The following is a 23,478-nucleotide window of genomic DNA, read 5'->3' as shown; positions in this document are numbered from 1 at the left end:
ATTATATTTCTGAAGAAACCAAGTCATTGCATATATTATTGTTAGTCACACTAAAAAAAATGTTTGAAACAGTAATGTTAATTAAAAGTTTATTCTGAAAACTTCAATTCCAAGAATTCTTCCTGCAAATCATCCGGCAGAAGGTCTTTATTGAAACGAAAAGGATTTCTAGTCACCTTTCAATCTGGCAATTCAGTGCATGCGAGTTCTGGGAAATACCGTTTACATTCAACAATCAAAAGTTGAAAATACGCTTCCATTTCGTTCACTCATATCAGGGCAATCTATGACGTTATCACAACCACTTGACCTTGGGATGATCATGGGGTCATTTGTACATTGGAAACACAATCGTTCGTTTGGTGATGAAGATGTACGAATATCTCTGCAATAACAAATTTGTTTATGGATGCAATATGTTACCACAAGCAAGCAGTTAACGCCGTTCTTTTTTCTATTAATAATCATTAAAAAACAAAATCTCATATGAATCTAACTAGAAGTAATGCCATGCTTTCGCATAGGTGGTGGAGATCCTCAACGCATGTGAAGGTCGCCTGACAAGTTGTGCACTTGCGCACCAGTGTATCCTTGCCACAATATACCCCGTGAAGCCAATGAGCTCCTGTAGCTCAATTGGTAGAGCGTTGGGCGTGGTTAGCCCAGGATCGTGAGTTCAAACCTCACCGGGAGCTTGATTTTTCAGATCTCGCTCCGACTTGTCGGGAAAAGTGGCTGATCCAGCTTGGCTGCAATACACCGATCCAATGGAGTTAAAAAGAAAACGTCAAAAATTCAGTAAGATCAGGAACACAGAGGGGGAGTGGAGTTTGGGCAAGTACGCATATGCACACAAAAAATCTACCTGACATCTCCATTCTCCGAGGTGTAACAAAAATCAGATTTTATCAGATTTATCGGAAGATTGCAATTCCTGCCATTCCGAACACATTTGAATCCATGTCCATTATTCCAGTTTTGGAAAGCTGGGCAGTTATTGCAAGGATCGCCATCACAAATAGTCGAACGTTTCCAACAAACAGAATTCGGACACTGGAAGTGGGTGGGGCAGTTAAAGTTACAATGTGTTTTCCCAACACATTCAATTATTCTTTTGCAAAACTCCTTCACTTTTATGGCGCATACTTTGTTTGAATAGCTCATGTCAAACTTGTTGTCGCAACTTTAAAAAAGTCATGGACTACGTCATACAACAACAGTCTCTCGAGATATTGTGTTTTTAAGTGTTTAAACTTATATTGCGTCAAAACTGCTTATGATCTGTATATCTTAATTTTGATATTTATTAAACCAGACTAATGTCAAGCTGCTCATGAATGACTAGCCATGTAGAGGTTGAAAGTTGTTGTGTAAATAAAATACACAACTTACAACTTTGCAATAATTACGCGCAATAGTGCGAGGTCAGTGTCATCAACTTCTATTATGCGATATCGCTCACGTAAGCCTCAATTTTATGATCAGATAAACCAAATAAAATGAATCCTCCAGCTTGTTAAAATCGAAGCAGGGGGTATCACAACCATTTTACTCTACTTTGGAGAAAGAACACTGCCATCTACTGAAAACCAACCAATACGAAATTGACACAAAATCCAAGTCTGTCGTTTTCCAGGACAAACCCAACCTATAGTAAGTTGTTCAGTCGAAATGACAAGTTAAATGCACTTGCGGCAGCGAAGCCACAAATGGAAGCCATTTGACATTTAGCTTTTTTGAAGTCCGACTACAACATTTTTTTATCCCAACAGGATATCAATAATAGGAACGGACGAACTCCAAGGATGTCTTGCTGCTAACAGTGCCTGAAAACGGCCTAAATTTTAAATTTTTTGACCACACAGGGACTTAAAATGAATCCCGATTATGGCTTCATACTTTAAATTTGTGGCGGCCAGATGTCGCTGCAGAGTAAGGCGAAATCATAGTTGTATTGGCAACATCAGTCAATCGGCCGACCCCCATACGAAGTGGAAAACCTGACCGGAATACTTGGTCAGGTCAACCATAATTCGAATCCCGGTTTACAAATTAGCGGTACAGGAGAAAAAGGTCATGAAAACTTCTAACCAAACTTCGTCGATAAACAGTCAAAACGCTTTAGACAGGTTTCCATTTTGAAATATACATACATAATAGTTTAAAGCAATTTGCTTTTCCTTAGCTGACACAAGCAATATTAATATCTCCAATTGATACTACATAATTTATAATCTGTTACAAGTAATACATTGAAGGTGGTGGCAAATTGCGACCGGTGTCGTTGATCTATCGAACAACTTCGAACTTTTCAAAATTATTGTAAGGTGAGTGATCGAAACTTCACCAAGCAACAAGTGCCTATTTGTTTCTGTTACACATTCAGAGCATTTAAACGAGCCTAATACCATAAATTTGTAGAGTGTGCAATAAGTATACCTTTCATTTAGTGCTGACGATTGTCCGTAATAGTGTCATGGCCTGATTATTTCTGAGAGAGTAAAATTATTGGAACCGGCAAATATTTGACAAATAAATGTTCTATAAATTTTCTGAAGCAGGCAGCGAAAAACTTTAACGGATTGTTTGTCAGGGCATTCTTGTTGGTTTATTGCGGGTATGAGACCGAAGGCACCACAAAAGTGGGTTTGAGCTAACGTCATCAAATTGGTGAAAACATCAAATTGGCGATTTGTCCTTCCAGGTAAATAAATGCACATTCACTACGCTGCGTTCACAACATAAAGATGTGTAAGATGTAAAGTTTATGTAAGTTGATGCCTCACGAAGTGATGACTGGACTTGCCAACTGCATTAAATAGCTACTTAAACTTGGCCACGGCTTTAAACACTGCTTCTACCAATTCATCATTTTATTGCCTGCAAGCACACCGATCTTTATCGGGCAGTAACGAACATGACATGCCTGAATAAACACTAGACTAAGACAAAAATCCAACTATTTACAAACAAACGTTCTTCATTTAAACACGTTACCAGACAACACAAAATGTTAAGTTGATGTCGAGTTTAACTTAACGACAATTAAGTGTTTGTAGTGTAATATTTTGTGCTATGGTGCGTTTTTCAATAACCACCAATATTATGCTAGCTTGTAATACGATACGAGGGTTGTGGAGTAATTGCAACACATGAGAAGATTTGAGTTAGGTACATGACAATTTGAATGATACAGATTAGACTTACATGATTCACAAGCAATTTCAATATTTCGCCAAAAAACAGTTGCGACGTTAAAGCAATGATAAAAACAAAACAATATCTACAAACAATTGCGTTGTCGTTTTACAACGCAGAGGAATGCTAGATTTTTTACAAGCCGGTCCAAAACGTTAACACCATGCACAATAACAGATTTCCATCTGGCTACACTCTTTGCAAAGGTCCAGAGGCAATTTCACTAATCCTAACACGTCGACTTGATAACATATCATTCATGGCTGCTCCAATGTTGGCATGTTTGTCTGGTATAAAGTAAACAGAGGGAGAGCAGTCGTATGGAAGGGAGGACATTATGCCTAGCTTCTTTTCGCATATTTGTAAAAGTTTTACCGTTGTGCGGAATTTTGAATCAGTGAGGAATTTGTCGCATGCAAAAAATTGGCACATTCTGATGGCATGTTTTGCAGCACCCAAACAATCTATGTAGTGGTTACATTGGAAAAGTGCCCCAACTAGTTTGGTGACGTAACGGGCGCGCATATGATCATCAAGTGTCAAATTCTGGTTTAAAGAACAACGAAACATTCTTTTCGCATAAATCAGTTTCTCAGTAGGTCTATTTAGCTTCATTAGAGAGAATACGATATGATCGAGCAAATGTACTCGTAAACAGTCTCCATCAAAAGAAAATTTCATGTTTGAAAATACCTCATTTAGTGAATCAAACTCGTGAAGCAGTACTTCAGCCTGCTTGTAATTGTACAGGGCTAAGTCCCAATCATTTTCTTTTTCGTGTTTAGTGGCTTGCTTAATAAATTTCATCAATTTATCGTAAGCACCTAAATTTATGTCAAACTTTAAATCTTGTGATGAACTTGCAAAGGCTGTTGCGTCTGAATGGTCATACATTCTGTCCAAGAGTGGAAAATTCTTAAAATATCCACTTTTTTGCCAACACACACTTAAAAGAGTATGTGCAATGTCGATATGTATGTCAAAATCTTCATTGACTTGTAAAGATTTGCGTTGTTTTATCACATTTTCTGCTACAAGTTTCGCTTCATCAAATTTTGACAAACTTATTAGGCACCAACAGTAATTGATGCTGTCAACTGGCGAATTCCTACTTATTTTGTAACCCAGATGATAGTATTTTAGGGCCCTTTGCGCGCGTCCTAGTTCAAAAAAACATCTTCCCAGTTGTGAGAAATTGCGACCTTTGAATTCTTTGTTAACAACATGTGGAGAGAAATGCATGATTTTGTTTGCTTTACGCAAATACTTAATAGCTCTTTTGTGTTTGCCGGTATGTAACAAACATGAGGCAGCAACAAAATACAGAAGCAAAACAAATGGGTTTAAAAATGTTTTGCTTTTTTTCCATTTCCCCAGATTTCGTAGATGAATATTAACTTGTTGCAAACCTTTGCCATACTGTTTAGTACCTTTTAAAGCAACCAAATTGCAAATGTGATAAAGAAATTCGTCATACATTTGTTTTGGTGGGCCATTGCATTCTGTTATCAATTGATGCGTAAACTCAAATAAGCCCAAAACAAATGCAATAGTAAGTTGATATTTATGTGATTCAACAGCACTCAACGCAGAAACTGTTTTTGTGGCTAAGCATCTCTCAACATGATCTTGTAAGCACTGTGATATGCTTAAACAGTCAACTAGTGCTCTGGACCCCAACTCCTTTGCCAAGTCTGTGATACAAGATGACCAACCAAATTCTGTCAGGGGAGACAGATAATGAACATCGTTTTGAGATGAAGCAGTGCAGTAGGTTCTGAGTCGGGCCTCACATGCAGTAGCTAAACAGAATTGAAGCTTCTCATATTCTTCCTTTTCAATATGCTTACGTTGAAGCATTTTGTCAATCAACACAAACCCATTGCTTTGATCACAGCCATGTAACTTGCCAAGTGCATGAACAAACAAGGAAGAACCTCGGTAGAAAAAACGCTTTACATCTAATTTCGAATCGTCATCCCGATTTACTATTTTGAACTGTTGTAAATCCTTAATTATTTGTTCAACAGTTGAAATACCAAAGAGCTTGTGTTTGTGACATCGCTGTACACGCATTTTAAACTGAGCAAAAGTGATAACGTCTCCATATACGAAGCATGTTTTTGTCAACATATCTGCCAAGTGATATCCTTCTTTTAAACCGTCTTTACTATCCAAGTACTTCACCATCTCGCTTACTGGCTTGATTAACTCATTTATCCAAGGTTTATTTGGAGTTATGGTTTGTCTTCCTAAAGGATTTTTACTTGCATGCGGTGCAAATCCATCAGGCCTAATTCCACATGGAGTGTATTTGTCATAAAACCAATTATTTTCTTCTTCAAGTGGATGATTTAAACAAGGAATGCACAAAAATGAAAGTACGGTTTCCCCAAATCGAATGATGATTAATTGAAGCAGTGTGGCAAACCATCTAAAATACTCCAGAATTTTATCGTAATCTTTTACGTTTAAAATTTCTTCCTCTAAAACAATGATGTGTTCAAAATCAGAATAGGGAGTTATTTCTTCTTTAGCTATCGAGCCAATTCCAACTACTGAAAACTTGCAAGGTGGTTTACCCAATATGCTGACTACATGATCGGCTATACCTTTCATAATATGTTTGTACTGGTTGGTTATATCTTTCTGTAAATCTCTAATACATTTCGATCGCTCTTTCCGTTGGAGCTTGAGTCTCCATCCCTGCAAAGTATCGGGAGTGGGACCCAAGTATTTTAGTTTTTCATCTACTGTTTCTCTGAGCATTTTAATTTGTTGCTTTGCTTCCTTCACGGCATCGTCAATCAAGTGTATGTTCGGATTTGTAGCCTTGGCTAATGTCAAAATGTCCAACGACAAGTGGTTAAGATCATTTTTAATTTCTTTCACGTTATCTGGGTTTCGTACTATCCCTGAAGTTAGTAATGCAGCGCTTTGGAGAAGACATACCTTGTTGGGACTTTTTTCTTTGTATAGTAATCCCAGTTTGTGCAGAATCGTTGCTGATTCTTTGGGGTCTGCTTCTACTCCATTATAGCAGTACTCATTTTTTAATTTCTTGGCTAAGTCTTTTTCCGATTCCATGTTGTATCAAAAACCATTTTCCTTAAAATAAAAATACAATTTCGTATTATATGTATCTCTGTGCTGGCAAATGTAGTTATATTTGCTTTGTCTAAATTAGTGTCTCCCACAGAGGCAATCGCTACACTCGACATTTGCGCCTTACTGAGCCTTTGTCCGTATTTCAATTTAGGATCTGCTTGTTAACATCAATACTACATCTGGATAAATTGGGTTTAGAGGGCGCATGTAACTAAAGTCGTCATTCTACTGCGTCAAACATCCAAGCGGTTGCTGGGTGTTGCACGAAGGTTTTGTTTGTCAAGCTGTATCAACGTCATGAGGTCTTTGTGTGCTGATGGCGAAACGTTTGCACAAAACCGTATTTTATTAATCACCCAACGAGATCATACAAGGGCCAACTGAATTGAATGATGTAATGAGATGAAGGCTATGTTGCCATGTGCTGCAAATACCCAGATATGAAATAACAAGAAAAAAAAACACATGTTTTTCTCGCTTTCGACGAGATCGGTTATTTATTAATGCGGCTGAAGTATGAAATTGCCATCATGCAACTTCACTCTCACCACATCTTCCACAGGCGCCGTCATGCAAGAAAAATTCGACACTCGAAATCTTCAGATTTGTAGTTTAACCAGTCACATTTTCTCTGCGGCCCGAATTAGTTTTGATGAATTATGATGACCAACTATGATATAACAACCAATAAGTAGATTGTTTTTCACACTGGTAATTGGAAAAGATCACAGACCAATAGCACAGACCCTTGACACACGACGCAAAAGTGTTCTGTTTTCACGCCGTCTCGTTACGCGGTTGGCGGCGTCCGAAGGTCGATTCATAATTACCCGGTATACTCGTGTGCACAATTTTTGTTTGTCCGTAAATAAACGTCAGACCCGAGTTGGAGAACTTCAGAACATCAAACTGACGAATGCGCAAACAAATTTGGTACCGTGCTGTTTACACATACGCAGCGGACAGGATCAAACAGAACCACTTGTTGGAGGTTTATGACTGATTTCCGGAAAATCCCTACATCGTGCCCTTTTTACCCAACAAGCCCTATGCCAATAACGAGATGTTAACTGTACATATTCGAAAAGCGAGATAGCAGCGTCAAAGACAAAGTAAGGTAAGTATTCACGTTAACATATGTCATCTCTGTTAGTAAACATGAACGCCCATAATGAAGTTTCGAACGTATAGCAACAAGATGCTTCATCTCATTGAGATGTTTATTGTCGGCCGTATACGATACTTTTTGGCGTCTTGCATTGGAGATATAACAGCCAATTCTGGAACGAAGGAACTAGTTTGATTTGTTTGACCATATTGCTGTTCCTCCAAATTTATGTTGAGCTTTACCACTAAACCAATATATTTTTAACACATAATGCTATTAAAGCGTATAAATATTAACTTACAATTGTCCTGTGATTAGACGTATCATTGTGAGAAAAAAAGTTTTTTTCTAATAGTTTAAAGCTATCTAAAATAAATTTGTTAGAATCGCAATAGTTCAGAACATGCCTAACCATATATAAAGTATCACTGCTTCAATAAAATCTCTCCAATATCATGTTCCCAATGTTCCCGGCCACTCTTGACCAGTCAGAACACCTGTTGATGTTATCAAAAACATTTTTGCAGGGTTTATGTCTGCACTGTTTTGCGACCGCTTAATTTACCCAGTGAGTGAAATGGTGAAGTACTTGGATAGTGAAGAAGATTTAAAGGAAGGATGTCACTTGGCAGACATGTTGACAAAAACCTGTCATGTATTTGGAGACATTATATCACCTTTTTAGACCAATACATGTGAAATCTCTGTGTCGTTGGAGCCACGAGTGTATTATATACAGGCAATTACCCAGTATATAATAAGTGTGGTTGGGGCCATAGGCGTCGATTTAGGAGTGACTGGGGTGAAATGTCAAACAAGGGTGACAACGTATGTATTGTCACCCCTGGAGTTCGTTTAAATTAAAAATTATTGCCAGAAAAACCGCCTACATTATTCTATGCGTTAAGCTAGTTTCAAACGACCTTTATTATCACTTTCTCAATCATGACAAACACAAGTGTCTCGTGGATTGTTACGCAAGGCAGCAATTATTGTAGCATAATGGTAAGAATCGGCATTGTTGCGTAATAGATTTGTTTGTCAGTTCATAGATACTAAATTTGCAATAGAGCGAGGCATACAAAAATGTCAGTCCGTAATAAAAGTGTTTAAAACTGTGAGTGTGTGACAATATGGCATTTTACCCTTTTGTCGGATTCTCGATTTCGCATTAGGCCGTTGACGCCTGAGAGTGCAACACCGGGTATACCGACACCATTAGTCAAATTCCACCAAAGTAAAGTAATTGAGTGGTCTAGCGACCCTGACACACAAATATTTTTCTTTAGCGTGGCTTCAACATCGGACAACACAATTCGGGGTTCTAGTCGCCACATTGTGGACGTCTCTCAACCGAATCAAAGTCACATGTTTCCTGCATGCGGGCCAATGGAATCTAGTAGCGGTCATTACAGCGACGTGATGCTTAATCTAGGTTTGTCAAAGCCTGACTTGCTACCAAAAACGCGAAACACGACCACGTTAGCGGATTCGTTAGACGTGAGCGACCTTGGATAAGACGCTTTCCCTATTCACTACATATGAACGATGTCATCGCATTTATCGCAGAACTCCAAAATCACCGCCTGTTTTGCAGAACACGCTTGCGACCGGCACACAATGAAGACTACAGTCAGGTGATTTCTCGCAATGAGGTTCAGCCACATATTTCAACCAGCGAGCTCATGCGAAATGCCGCAGCCGCTTGTGAAGCGGGGGGCGACCTGGCGATTATTTTCTCTCGTTTTAATTAACGGAGCCGAGACTCGGAGTCGGGCTTTAGAATTCGACCAAGACGCCTTAATATGTAAGTCTGTTATTGGTTGGAATGCGAATGGCCTTTACCTGTTTTGTACAAGTCAAGACATGCCAACGAGAATTGATAAGATCGCCACACTCGACGAAAAAAACGTGGCTTTGACGTAGACTGTTCAGCGTCTTTTGGCTTCGGAGCGGATGAATGGCTTGGCGCTCGCTTTTCTATGGTGTCCATATTCAGAAGCAAATGACTGAAGGCGAAATGCGTCTTGGTCGGAAATGTGTTCCGGTTGATGTCAGCGAGTCAAACACCGTGTACAAATTTCGCGGTTGTTATTGGTATCAATGCGTTCAATACAGCGAAAAATTTAGTTTCAATAACCCCGAATGCAAGTTAGAAATTCGTCAGAAGACTTTGCAAATCGCCGCATATCTCGACTTGGACGCAAGTAGGGGAATGCCATCGCATAGAGAAGAGTTGGAACTTGCAAAAAATGCAAATGAGCGGGTAGTTGAACGATTCATTTTTCTGCAAAATCTAGTTCCACTTTTTGTTGCTCTTTTAACCAAAATACTGAGCAACCAGGGGGGCAAATGGCCCTAAGGGGGGTGGCTAAACCATTTTTTCGAAGACTAATTTTGATCAAAATTTGTAGATATGAAATGGACCTTTCATAAAATCACAAATGATTGGACACTTAAACGATTCATTTTTCCACAAATACAGACTGATTTTTTTGCTCCATTTTCAACATAAATTTCAGCAGCACCCACCAGCAAGTTACTACCTTATTGGAATAGCTCAAAATCCCACTAAAACTGCCCCAAACACCCTAAAATTTGCCATGACAACAGCACGCACATGTGCGCTCATTCAACCGTAAATTTAACTTAATTGCGTCACTGGTTTGCTTGGTGATGCATGACTTTCCATTGTGACATAGGTCTGTGGGCACACGGTGGGCATTTCCCAGCACCAAAACTAATTTTCATAGAAATACCAATATGCGTCCTTAAGTTCCTGAGTGTTGTTTGGATTGCTTTTTTGTTACTTCTTGCATTACATTTTTTTATATGTTTCTGTTTTCTATGGTCTTGTTAATGCATTTTGCAGTTCTGTCCTAAGTTAACGCAAAAAAAATATTCTACATTCACAACAAAACAGTGCCATGATTTATTCTAATCGTTATCAAAGTTTGGGCCCATGATGTCAACTTTGCTCGTAGCTGTAACCTGACCACAAATGGAGTATAGTTGGGTCATGGCATATTGATCTGTGTATGTACGTGTCGACACAGAGCACCACATGCCTGTGTGTACGCGGCGCCTTAAGTTTATTGCTGTGAAAGGTAGCGCCTTCAAGCTTTTGTCCTTAAAATCCCTTCGTTTCATAGCAAATAAAAACATCCAGGGTCCCTGGTTTATATTCATCTGCCACTATAGTCGCATAATAAAACGGTACAAGGTTGACGTTTTTAATTTTATTGGATTCATTTTGTTTCGTTAAAGCCTCAGCAAAAACCCTGATACCATGGCATTCCGGTGTGACTTGTGGCCGCATCGCGAGACAGATGGGGTTCTTGTGATGACGGCACCGGGCTCGCAGATAAATCTTAGTTTTTTTAACGTTTTTTTCAACAAGATCGTGATGAACAAACTTTAAATGTAATTTTCGATAACGCAACAATCAGCCAAACCATACATTCTCGACGATCGTGCTAAAAATGCCAGGCGTTATTTCGGTCGCTTGTTACCTGGTGTTAAAAATATTATATGGCTCTCACAGAAATACAATTAAAAATAGGGAGCTTTCATGGCACCCTTCGCCAAAAAAGGTTCCCGATTCCTGGATTAAGGTTAATTACACACAGTGGGCTACTTTTCGCTGGCAGCTAAAAATCATCCAAGCAGTCGTTAAATTGGTAAAACTTTATATCTTTCTCGTGTGCTGGTTATATGCTACTTTGGGATGTTGATAAACTGGAGTCTCTTGTGGCATTGCCGAGTAATGAATGAAAATGAGTTGGTTGCAATTTACTCATTCCAATCCGTTGTGAATTAAACAGACAAGCACAATCAACGTCTTTCACACATTCAAGCACACACTTAAGTCCCTCAGTAAGTCTAGATGAATAGGAGATGAAACGTCGGTCAATAAAAGTCACGTTTGATTGTGTCAGTAAGACAAAAAAAATCTATACTTCCAATGATTTTAACCTTTTCTCGCTTTTCAAATAACGACAGTTAATTACACAAAATACATGCCTTCGTTTTTCTAATTCACCTTAATTCATTTTCTTGTTGATACCAGATGGCTTTTTCAATACTTCTGCCAATCGTTTTTGACATTTAAAAATCCTTTTATGGTATTATAACTCAACTGATAAATTACCTGAAAATATATTTGGAGCAGGATCAAAATGCCGTAAGTAAAATACATTTTTCGACCAAAAACAGTTTCTGTGGCAGTATTACATAATACTGATGGATACTTTGCATTTTTTGTGATTTAAAACTGAATATTTTTTTCTCATGGTGAGGATAGTGACAGTCCGGGGTGCTTTGGATTGCGGGTTTAAATCCAGCCGGGGCTTGAAGAATTTTATATTGAAGCCCTAATTATGACATATTTGCTTCAGTAGTTTAAGGTATTAAAGCCCCCAAACAAAGGAGGTATCCTTCTAATTATGAACAATCCTGTAAAAGGTCTCCATTGTTACAAAACAATGGGAACACAGGTAGAAAAGAAAAGAATACAATCAATCGGCTGGTTTTGCTTGCTGGTTAGGATGTGGCTGTGCTTTCTTATGGACTAAGAAGATTGAAAACAATGTTGTCAAGCTTTAACAACGTGGTTATTACGATGTCTTTCGTAACTTTATGACTTTTTGTTTTGAGTCTCTGTAACCCGTTGTAGTTAGCAAAAAAATGTTTTTACTTAATGAAATCGACCTGACCAGCAACACTTCTTTCACGTTACTCAAGTTAACCCTTAATTCAATTTTAAACGTTACTACAACAACTTTGTGTCCACGCTTCTAGTTTAAAGCATCTTCAGTTCTACAAACAAAATAAACAGAAAAGACAATAAACAGTTAAATGCTTAAATGATAAAAGTTAGCGAGATCGAACTCTTCACCGCAGTTGCATCACTTAATACATTGAATGTTTTCAGTGATTTACATGGTTGCCTATCTTGTGTGTTGTGTGGAATCACATGGTCGTTTGATCGAACCCCCGAATCGATCATCTCTGTGGAGGTATCCGGACGATGACGCCATCAAACCTTACTTCTATTTTGGATTAGAATTGGAGCGACAATCAGTTATTCTGCGGAGGTTTTCAGTTTACTTAAACATTCATAACTGCGATCACCAAACTTTCTTCGGCATGTACTACCCTTCGTAACGCCTCTAACCCCTGAACATTCGAATTCTTTTACTTTCAATCCTTTAGTTTTTATAGCGAGTTTTCAACAAACGTTTTTCTGTTTTGGTCATGGTGTTTTCATAATAGAGTTAAAGAGTCGTACCATCCATGACAGCCCTGCTTTGCGTCAGGCTAAAATGCGAATTTTGTATGCTACCTGTCAAAATGGATCAAAACATTTTGCAAATAGCCATTTTGTTGCTAGCAACTGTGTACATCAACTTGATTGGTCCATGGAGAAAGAAGATGGACAGCCTTCCACACGTCGCAAAAAGTTTGATCATGGGGCTTCTCAGTCATATTTGAATATATCTTGTTTTCGATGATTTCTATTCTGTTTCACGTATTCATAGGGATTTCCATCCCCGTTTTGAGTATAAACATCGTGCGCATCCTGCCTTGTCAAGCAATTGCATGATATACTTCTGCATCGCCTAATCTAGGTGGCGCTGTTGAGGCATTGTCAGGGGAAATCTGGATGGAATGTTCTGAACTAAATGTATTCCTGGATGACCTTCTGCACGTGCCATTACATTTCGCAAGCACCACTTCAAAAATAAATCAATTTTTGCATTCTTCGTGACAATGTAACTGGATAGTCAGCCAAATTATTTGACATTCCATTTGGTGTGTAACTGATCACTGGGGGAATTTGATAAAGCTATGATGTCATGGAAGCGCCCGTAGCGTCATGTTGAGCTCGTTGACTTTCAATGATATGTTATATTGGAAATTAACATCCAAGTAAATCGGCCGACTATTGCAAGCATTACAATATATTCGCTTCCCGGTGTATTTTTTCATTCATTACCCTAACCTCATTAACCCCGTTACTTGCCAGTAGACAAACGTATGCTACATAGCGCCCAGTGGCACTTGCTGCGCGATTTGGGCTATGAAGGCGGTGCACAAAATACATAATAGAGAAGATATTGATGTACATAAAGACTGGCATGTCTATACATTTCTGCAAGGTGGAAAACTTAACCAGGGATAGCTCGGACGGTTTTGGGAAATTTGCTCATATTTTTTTTAAATTATGAACCACATTCTTAAATTTTATTTTGTTGTAAGTAGTAAAGCATTGCTCAAAAAACAAAAGGTTTTTCATTCGTTTTAGCTCACTAAAAATGTTTATTCAGCCCATTTTTTAAACAGGTCTCAAATGTCCGAAGTCACCCCGGTACCGGGGTAACATCGGACGTCACAGGGGATATCTCGGACAGCAAGTTTTAACAGACGTTTTTTGGTTTATTTAACAAATAACTGATATCAAACTTGGCGCAATATCAGCATTGGGGCATTAGCGCATAAAATATCATTCAAGCTTTCAGGAATCGGGGCATGGCCACTTGTCGTTTCGACCCTTCCACGTTCAAGCTTAGGGTAAATCGTGTACGTTTAACGGCAGCACGGATATCATAGATTTTAGAGTCAACAAACGATTTTTTATCTTTGGGACTTTTTCTTACTGCCAAAATTCAATCATTTCATCCAGCCTCTGTTTATTCTCTACTATGACCGATAATTTTTCATAAAACTCAAAAATTGTTGCCTTCTCGCGATTTTTTGCCATGATGTTCGAAGTATCCCCGACCACGTGACGACATAGAAATTCCTAAACTATGGCCGTATTTTTTAAGGTTACACAAAATCATCATTGGCCTATCCAAGAATACATATTTGATTATGCAATCAACCCAAAATTACTGCATTTTGATTAACTGTGACAGATATATAACCTTCCACATACAAATTGAAAAACTTGGTTTCACTGATAAATTGACTTTTTCGATTATAACTTTTTAAGCAGACATGATTTAATTCCTAAGTTCCTGTTAACGTTTGATGGAGACATAAAGCTTTTGTATAAGTGTCTTAACAATACCTAATTGTGACGTAAAATACCTGGTCCGAGGTATCCCCGTGTCCGAGGTATCCCCGTGTCCGAGGTATCCCCGGTCTCCCCTACCTATAATTCTTTACGATTTGGTTTAAGTTTTATTTTCATGTTGTCAATCATAATTTCTTGTGATTGTATAAATCATGCATACACTATTTTCCCCTGTCTTTTATGATTTTGTATATATTTAGTGCTTATTTATATTCCACATCATGTCAACAATGCAATTTAATTCCATGGCGCACAGTATGGAAATAAGTTGATGACCAAATAATCTCAGGTGCACATTGCGTGCCAATCTAAAATATATGTAAGTCATCGACAAACATGTTTTCATTGGTGATTTACTGCATAAATGTACGATTCTTAGTACCGTTGCTTAAGTTGTGCTGCAATGTCTGCAGGTGGACCCTTAGTTCAATACTGTGTAAAAAGCCTGGGTGAATGTATTTAGCCCACATGCAATAGGAATTGGGTAATCTGCGATTCTGTAAATACCATCTGTTAAAGTTGCTTGATGTGCACCAGACTCCCTTTTATTGCGTCAGTCATTGAGATATCGGCACGTTTACGGTCTGACGAACACATGGTTGCATATTGATCTAATATCATTTTTAGTTTTGTTTACAAATTAAAAGAAATGTACATTTAGGCCTACCAGTCTTCACATTGTTAAGTAGATAAGCACAAGTTGCAAGAAACACGAATGGAACCAACTTGGCAAGCAGTTATTTTACCAGAAAGATGTTCGTGAAAGAAATCATGTCGGGCTAAAGGGTGCAGTTGTTTCAAGGATCAGAGTGTTTGTGATAAAATGTAGTTATATCTGGGTTTTAGGTGGACGCTTCTCTCCAGTAGAAAGAACAGTTAAAAGCAATTTGTTAAAAAGGCAAACCAAAAAACAGAATGTTTTGTGATACACCAATTTGTTCAATAGATAAACAAAAACCACAAGCAATAAAATAGGATGGGCATAAAAACCAAAATGGTTACCGAGACAACAACCCAGGCTATAAAGGTGATGTCTTTATGAAAAGCAATTAGCTAGTGGTTTCAATTCATTTAATGCACTGAGCCTTTTGTCTACCTATCCATATTATAGGCGACTACACAACAAACAATTGAAAATCTACAGTCAATAATTATAATTAAATTGCAGTCAATCACAGAAACGTTAATTTCAGGCTAAAATCTGTAAGTCTTGGAATCTTTGCAAAGCTGCAGACAGGGTGTATACACGCACTGTTTCGACCTGTAAGGTCTCATCAGTGCAGCTGTTAAGTGGCACTGTGCTAGCTTTTACACTAGCAGGCACACTAGTCTCCACTTTGTGGTACCTTTCGGTCAACGTCGATCTGCAGGGTACCCTATACTGAGTACCAAACAACAGAGAAGACGAACCACTGTAGAGCGCACTATGGCCAAACGGATCTGCTTGGTATCTTGGTATGTGTTCTTTATTTTCCCAGTGTTTTACTTTTCGCTTGTTTCTCAACGCGCTTCCATTCGTTGTACGTTGCAGGTTTTCAGTTGTGTGCAGGGCGTGTTGTGAGGTAGTGGTGAGCCTTTTTATTTTAACCCACTTCCTGTGTTATTAATATAGACACTGAGGATGCTTATTACAAAAACGAATTATGTTTGTCTTACATACCAAGACTGACAGATTATAGCCATAAATTAACGTTTCTATAATTATGACATAATTAGGTGGAAATCGTTGGAGCCGGTTGCAACAGAATGGGAATGATTCCCAGAATCAATTGACAAGAATACATTAAATTGCTAGCATTTAAATAAAACCATATAGACAGCCACAGCAAATTTGTTAGTCCATTTTATTATTAGGACAAGAAAATAAAAACAATCACATGTCGAGGACTACAGAGCGGAGCATGGCAGGCCTACTAGTCCATAAGACAGCCAGTTTTACGACAATGCAGAGGTGTGTATTTTTTTCGTAGTAAACTGGTGAAATTGCATTCCTACTGAGTTTGAAGATGAAATATGCGCACGTTGACAAACATAACCAACGAGTTCAATGCTGACAAAATCGATAATGTGAAAATACAGGGTGGAAGGCATTAGTTTCGCTCGTAAGCTACTTATAGAGGAGGCCACGTAAAGGCTGCCTTCATCTCCTCCAAGAAAGAGTTATGGGGTAGGGGTGATAGGGTTGGTAAGAAGGGTAAATAAGAGCGAAAGGAAAAAGTGGGTTATTAGAAAAATGCTATTGTTCAGAGGACATAGAGGACAACGGATGATGCTTCAATATTACAACGATATTTCAAAGTTATTCGATCTTCCTCAATCCGAGAGGACGGAGAGGACAACGGATGATGCTTCACATTTATAACAATATTTCGAAGCTATTCGATCTTCCTCAATCCGAGAGGACGGAGTGGACAACGGATGATGCTTCACATTTATAACAATATTTCGAAGCTATTCGATCTTCCTCAATCCGAGAGGACGGAGAGGACAACGGATGATGCTTCACATTAATAACAATATTTCGAAGCTATTCGATCTTCCTCAATCCGAGAGGACGGAGTGGACAACGGATGATGCTTCACATTAATAACAATATTTCGAAGCTATTCGATCTTCCTCAATCCGAGAGGACATAAAGGACAACGAATGATGCTTCACATTAATAACAATATTTCGAAGCTATTCGATCCTCCTCAATCCGAGAGGACGGAGAGGACAACGGATGATGCTTCACATTAATAACAATATTTCGAAGCTATTCGATCTTCCTCAATCCGAGAGGACGGAGTGGACAACGGATGATGCTTCACATTAATAATAATATTTCAAAGCTATTCGATCCTCCTCAATCCGAGAGGACGGAGAGGACAACGGATGATGCTTCACATTAATAACAATATTTCGAAGCTATTCGATCTTCCTCAATCCGAGAGGACGGAGTGGACAACGGATGATGCTTCACATTAATAATAATATTTCGAAGCTATTCGATCCTCCTCAATCCGAGAGGACGGAGAGGACAACGGATGATGCTTCACATTAATAACAATATTTCGAAGCTATTCGATCTTCCTCAATCCGAGAGGACGGAGAGGACAACGGATGATACTTCACATTAATAACAATATTTCGAAGCTATTCGATCTTCCTCAATCCGAGAGGACGGAGAGGACAACGGATGATGCTTCACATTAATAACAATATTTCGAAGCTATTCGATCTTCCTCAATCCGAGAGGACGGAGTGGACAACGGATGATGCTTCACATTAATAATAATATTTCGAAGCTATTCGATCCTCCTCAATCCGAGAGAACGGAGAGGACAACGGATGATGCTTCACATCAATAACAATATTTCGAAGCTATTCGATCTTCCTCAATCCGAGAGGACGGAGTGGACAACGGATGATGCTTCACATTAATAACAATATTTCGAAGCTATTCGATCTTCCTCAATCCGAGAGGACGGAGTGGACAACGGATGATGCTTCACATTAATAACAATATTTCGAAGCTATTCGATCCTCCTCAATCCGAGAGGACGGAGAGGACAACGGATGATGCTTCACATTAATAACAATATTTCGAAGCTATTCGATCTTCCTCAATCCGAGAGGACGGAGTGGACAACGGATGATGCTTCACATTAATAATAATATTTCGAAGCTATTCGATCTTCCTCAATCCGAGAGGACGGAGAGGACAACGGATAATGCTTCACATTAATAACAATATTTCGAAGTTATTCGATCCTCCTCAATCCGAGAGGACGGAGAGGACAACGGATGATGCTTCACATTGATAACAATATTTCGAAGCTATTCGATCTTCCTCAATCCGAGAGGACGGAGAGGACAACGGATGATGCTTCACATTTATAACAATATTTCGAAGCTATTCGATCTTCCTCAATCCGAGAGGACATAGAGGACAACGGATGATGCTTCACATTAATAACAATATTTCGAAGCTATTCGATCATCCTCAATCCGAGAGGATGGAGAGGACAACGGATGATGCTTCACATTAATAACAATATTTCGAAGCTATTCGATCTTCCTCAATCCGAGATGATGGAGAGGACAACGGATGATGCTTCACATTAATAACAATATTTCGAAGCTAATCGATCCTCCTCAATCCGAGAGGACAACGGATGATGCTTCACATTTATAATAATATTTCGAAGCTATTCGATCTTCCTCAATCCGAGAGGATGGAGAGGACAACGGATGATGCTTCACATTAATAATAATATTTCGAAGCTATTCGATCTTCCTCAATCCGAGAGGACGGAGAGGACAACGGATGATGCTTCACATTTATAATAATATTTCGAAGCTATTCGATCTTCCTCAATCCGAGAGGACATAGAGGACAACGGATGATGCTTCACATTAATAACAATATTTCGAAGCTATTCGATCTTCCTCAATCCGAGAGGATGAAGAGGACAACGGATGATGCTTCACATTAATAACAATATTTCGAAGCTCTTCGATCTTCCTCAATCCGAGATGATGGAGAGGACAACGGATGATGCTTCACATTAATAACAATATTTCGAAGCTAATCGATCCTCCTCAATCCGAGAGGACGGAGAGGACAACGGATGATGCTTCACATTTATAATAATATTTCGAAGCTATTCGATCTTCCTCAATCCGAGAGGATGGAGAGGACAACGGATGATGCTTCACATTAATAATAATATTTCGAAGCTATTCGATCTTCCTCAATCCGAGAGGATGGAGAGGACAACGGATGATGCTTCACATTTATAATAATATTTCGAAGCTATTCGACTTCCTCAATCCGAGAGGATGGAGAGGACAACGGATGATGCTTCACATTAATAATAATATTTCGAAGCTATTCGATCCTCCTCAATCCGAGAGGACGGAGAGGACAACGGATGATGCTTCACATTTATAATAATATTTCGAAGCTATTCGATCTTCCTCAATCCGAGAGGACGGAGAGGACAACGGATGATGCTTCACATTTATAATAATATTTCGAAGCTATTCGATCTTCCTCAATCCGAGAGGATGGAGAGGACAACGGATGATGCTTCACATTAATAATAATATTTCGAAGCTATACGATCCTCCTCAATCCGAGAGGACGGAGAGGACAACGGATGATGCTTCACATTTATAATAATATTTCGAAGCTATTCGATCTTCCTCAATCCGAGAGGACGGAGAGGACAACGGATGATGCTTCACATTTATAACAATATTTCGAAGCTATTCGATCTTCCTCAATCCGAGAGGACGTAGAGGTCAATATATGATACTTCACCTGTAGAACGACATTTCGAAGCTATTCCGATATGTCTCCGGATGGTGAAATTCCTGATAGCGTTTCTGAAAGGAACGTAGTTACGTTATACACCAATGTATTTTTTTCTTGGTCGTTACATCTTACTGATTATTGGTATGTTTCCACAGGCCACTCCGTTCCTTAAACGGCAGTATGGACTGTGACCGATTATTCTGTTCGATTGTTGCAGCGAATTTGTGACGCTGCAACTGTAAAGGAAGATAACAATCTGTAAAAAGGTAAATTCGAAAAATGATTCTGAATCAGCGTCAGTTGAAACAGCCATATTAAAAATGGCCAAGCGACAAAACATTTTTATTTTCTGTAACTCTTGTTCCTTTATTCGTACTTGACGTTTGATCTAAACTTTTAGATTTTTAGACTGTGTGTTATATAGTGTAGTTTAACTTCTGATATATTTAATGTCGTTTACTAGATCGCAACTGCCCTCGTACAGGACTTATAACTACCGTTGTTGATAGGCTTTGTACATAGGTGTTTTCCGTATTTTTTCTTTGAATTTGTGTGGCCATAATTTATCTCTACGTAACTAATTTAATTTGTGATGAGAACCTTATTGTAAAAAGGGTTGTGAGATTTGGAGAACAGACTGTACAAGCTATCCGACTGTAGTGGTGCAACGTAGCAAATACAAAAGTTGAACTAAATTTTGAACACACCGTGGTTTCAATAAGCGTTCGGCAACGTTACAACTTATTTACGAAACTGCCGACAAAACTTGCATGAAAACAAATGACGGAGTCTTCGATGCTGTCGTCAACGTATGTAAAGGGTTAGTGGTAAACGTGTGTAAATGCGAAAAATTTTATGGTTCAGGACAATATAGATGTTTCATAGATGAACTACGCTTACACGCTGTATCATTATTTTCTCATTATTTGTATATTTGCAAATACGAAAGTTGTTTGATCTTATAACTAGATCATTTACAGGACCGAATCTAGGGTAGCCTATACATGTTTTCAAGTCTATCGTTTGAGGGCGTTCCCATAGTCTGAGATATGTTTTATTCTCAAGCCGAGCAAAACGTGCGTTGCTAAACATAGCCCATCTAGCCAGCATGTCTAATGAAGCAGGATCAATTTAATTAGGTGTGGTATCATGGTTGCTTGAACATGAATTAGGAGAAATCGCACATGAAAAATTCGCTAACCCCCCGGTAAAGCTGTTATGTTTGCCACCAAACAAAGGTAGCTAGGCAACAAATGTACTTACCTAAAACACCGAACCAATAAATCGCCTCGATCGCACAAGTACCAGCCAGAAGCAGCTAGGTGGGACGGATTGTATCCACTGTTAGTTGGTAAGTGAATAAATGTGCTGAGTCGATATATTTCACTCTGCGGATTACCAACGATGTTTTGTTGGCTTCTCGTTTCGTTGCTACAATAAAAAAAAAATTGGAACTTTTTACTTCACTAACATCAGACATGACACAAATAGAACAATAATCAGTCAATTTGGGAACTAGTTGCTTGACAATTATATGTATATGTCCTGGTGAAAATACATTTTTCAATTTGATTTTACATAAAGAGAACTTGGTCGAGTAACTCAACAACAATATACAAAAACGTGCCATGATCACCAATAAAATCCTAATGGGTTCTCAAATCAGGCGCCCGATTACTCATGCACACAACTAGATAAACACATTAGGTTTTCAAGTTTACTTTTCACTGAAAAATGGAATAAAAATCTTCACTTTTTGTATTATTTTGCACCCTTTCGATCAATTTATTGTTTGAATGGCTTTATTAAATTTCCACTGACCACATAGTCGACCAAATACCTTTTTAAAATAAATATAATTTCCTCATATTATAAAGCGAAATTGAATGTTCAACAATTCAAAGTTTACAATAACAATCAACAAGCAAATACCTGTTAGATTCTGAAATAGGCATCTTGCTGCTACAGGCTGCTGTACATCTACTGCTCAAGTCCATGAAGCTGCTGGGCGTGACTGAGTTTTGTAGCCCATTTGCCTTTTTCACTCTGGATTTGGTGGCGGCGACGAACAACAAAAGGACAACACTAACACATTAAATATGCTTTAAAGGGTTTTAGAAACATTGATTTGAGAATAAGTCCATTTCACATGTGAATGTTTTAAATGCAAAAGTTGGCATAATTAATGGTAGAACAACGTACAGCGTGCTTGTTTGCGTCACGGTTCACCAACTCGAGCCAAAGGAAGTTAAACGCTTTGGGTGTACAACTCAAACTGCTAGGGTAATTCCGCGAAGAAATGCCTATATATATTTTGTGGGTACAAGGTGCATATCGCTTAAATGTGACTTATCATTACCACGAAAATTGTCGAGGAGATTCAACGAAATAACTGTCGGTTGTACAACCTATGCTCAAAATCAACATAATTGTGAAGTAAACGGGACACAAACATGTCTAGAGAAGCAAATGTACAACAATGTGTGTTTTTGTTGAGAGTATTTTTGTATATCGTTTGCAGGAGTCTATGGTGTTGGGCACGAATGAGTTAAACCAAAGGTTACATCGTAATTAGTTTTGCATGGCCGGCTTTTCATATGTTTTGGTATGCAACATGAAACTACATTACGACTATCGTCAATACCACACACTTATTGCTGCAAAACAAGCCAAAGTTTTCGGAAGTGTTGCGAAATCTCCTACGAGAAGTGTCCTGAATACTACCCCAATTTACTGCAGTAAACCAAGTCACAGTTTTTAGAAATATTGGAATATAAATACTTTCACACATTTTATTGACTACAAAACAACATTTTAGATGATGTCATAAAAAAACACAACAAATTACAATCTTTTGGTAATTGAAATACGTGGTTTCGCTGGGAAACTACTTCAGGGAGCGCGTCCCGGTTTTATTACCTGTTTGCCTTTTTCCCACTTTCCAAAGTCATCACAAACTGTTGCGCAATGTGTGTCATAGTTCATGTACATTTTACCAACATATAAAAGCTGGTCTATTAAATGAAAACACATTATTTCCTTAATTTTCTGTGTAGTTTTGATAAATAGGGTAGGTAATGCACTCGGACACTTGTTGACATGTAAGTGTGTTTTGTGTACAACAGTTAAATTACATCAGGGTGAAGTAAAACGCTTGAAAAAGAGATTTTACCTCTCGTTAGATTTATTATGAAGCCTATGTGTTTGGTATTTGAGGAATTGATGAATCACAATTACGATCTTAATATATTTGGCCTATTTGAAACGGTGTTCACAAAACCAAATACAAACCGCTATATTTGGTAAAAACAAACAGGGAACTTTTTTCCCAAGTTAAGCGCTTCGTATAACCTCGCCACCCGAACAGAAGCGAACTGTCGACGAGCCTAAAATAGCTAAGAAAAAGTCCCCGGGTAAGCTAACTGGTGTTTTGAAGGGGAAATATTTTAGGGAATTTCCCGTTGGAGTTCCGTTGCAAAATTTCTGCAACATTTGCAGCAGTGGAATGCGCATTGTAATGTACATAAATGAGGGTACTACTGTGCATAATTTCGGCAGTGCATGTACTGCAGTGAAGGACTGCTGTGACTAGGGCTGTTATTAAACAAGTAATACGGGTAAGATGTTAGTAATATGAAAAGGTACGCTTGAAACCAGTCCTTCAATGCAGTACATGTACTG

The sequence above is a fragment of the Ascidia mentula genome, chromosome 3 (genome assembly GCF_947561715.1).
Source record: "Ascidia mentula chromosome 3, kaAscMent1.1, whole genome shotgun sequence".
In the NCBI taxonomy this organism is placed as follows: Eukaryota; Metazoa; Chordata; class Ascidiacea; order Phlebobranchia; family Ascidiidae; genus Ascidia; species Ascidia mentula.
This window is presented reverse-complemented; position numbering follows the sequence as displayed.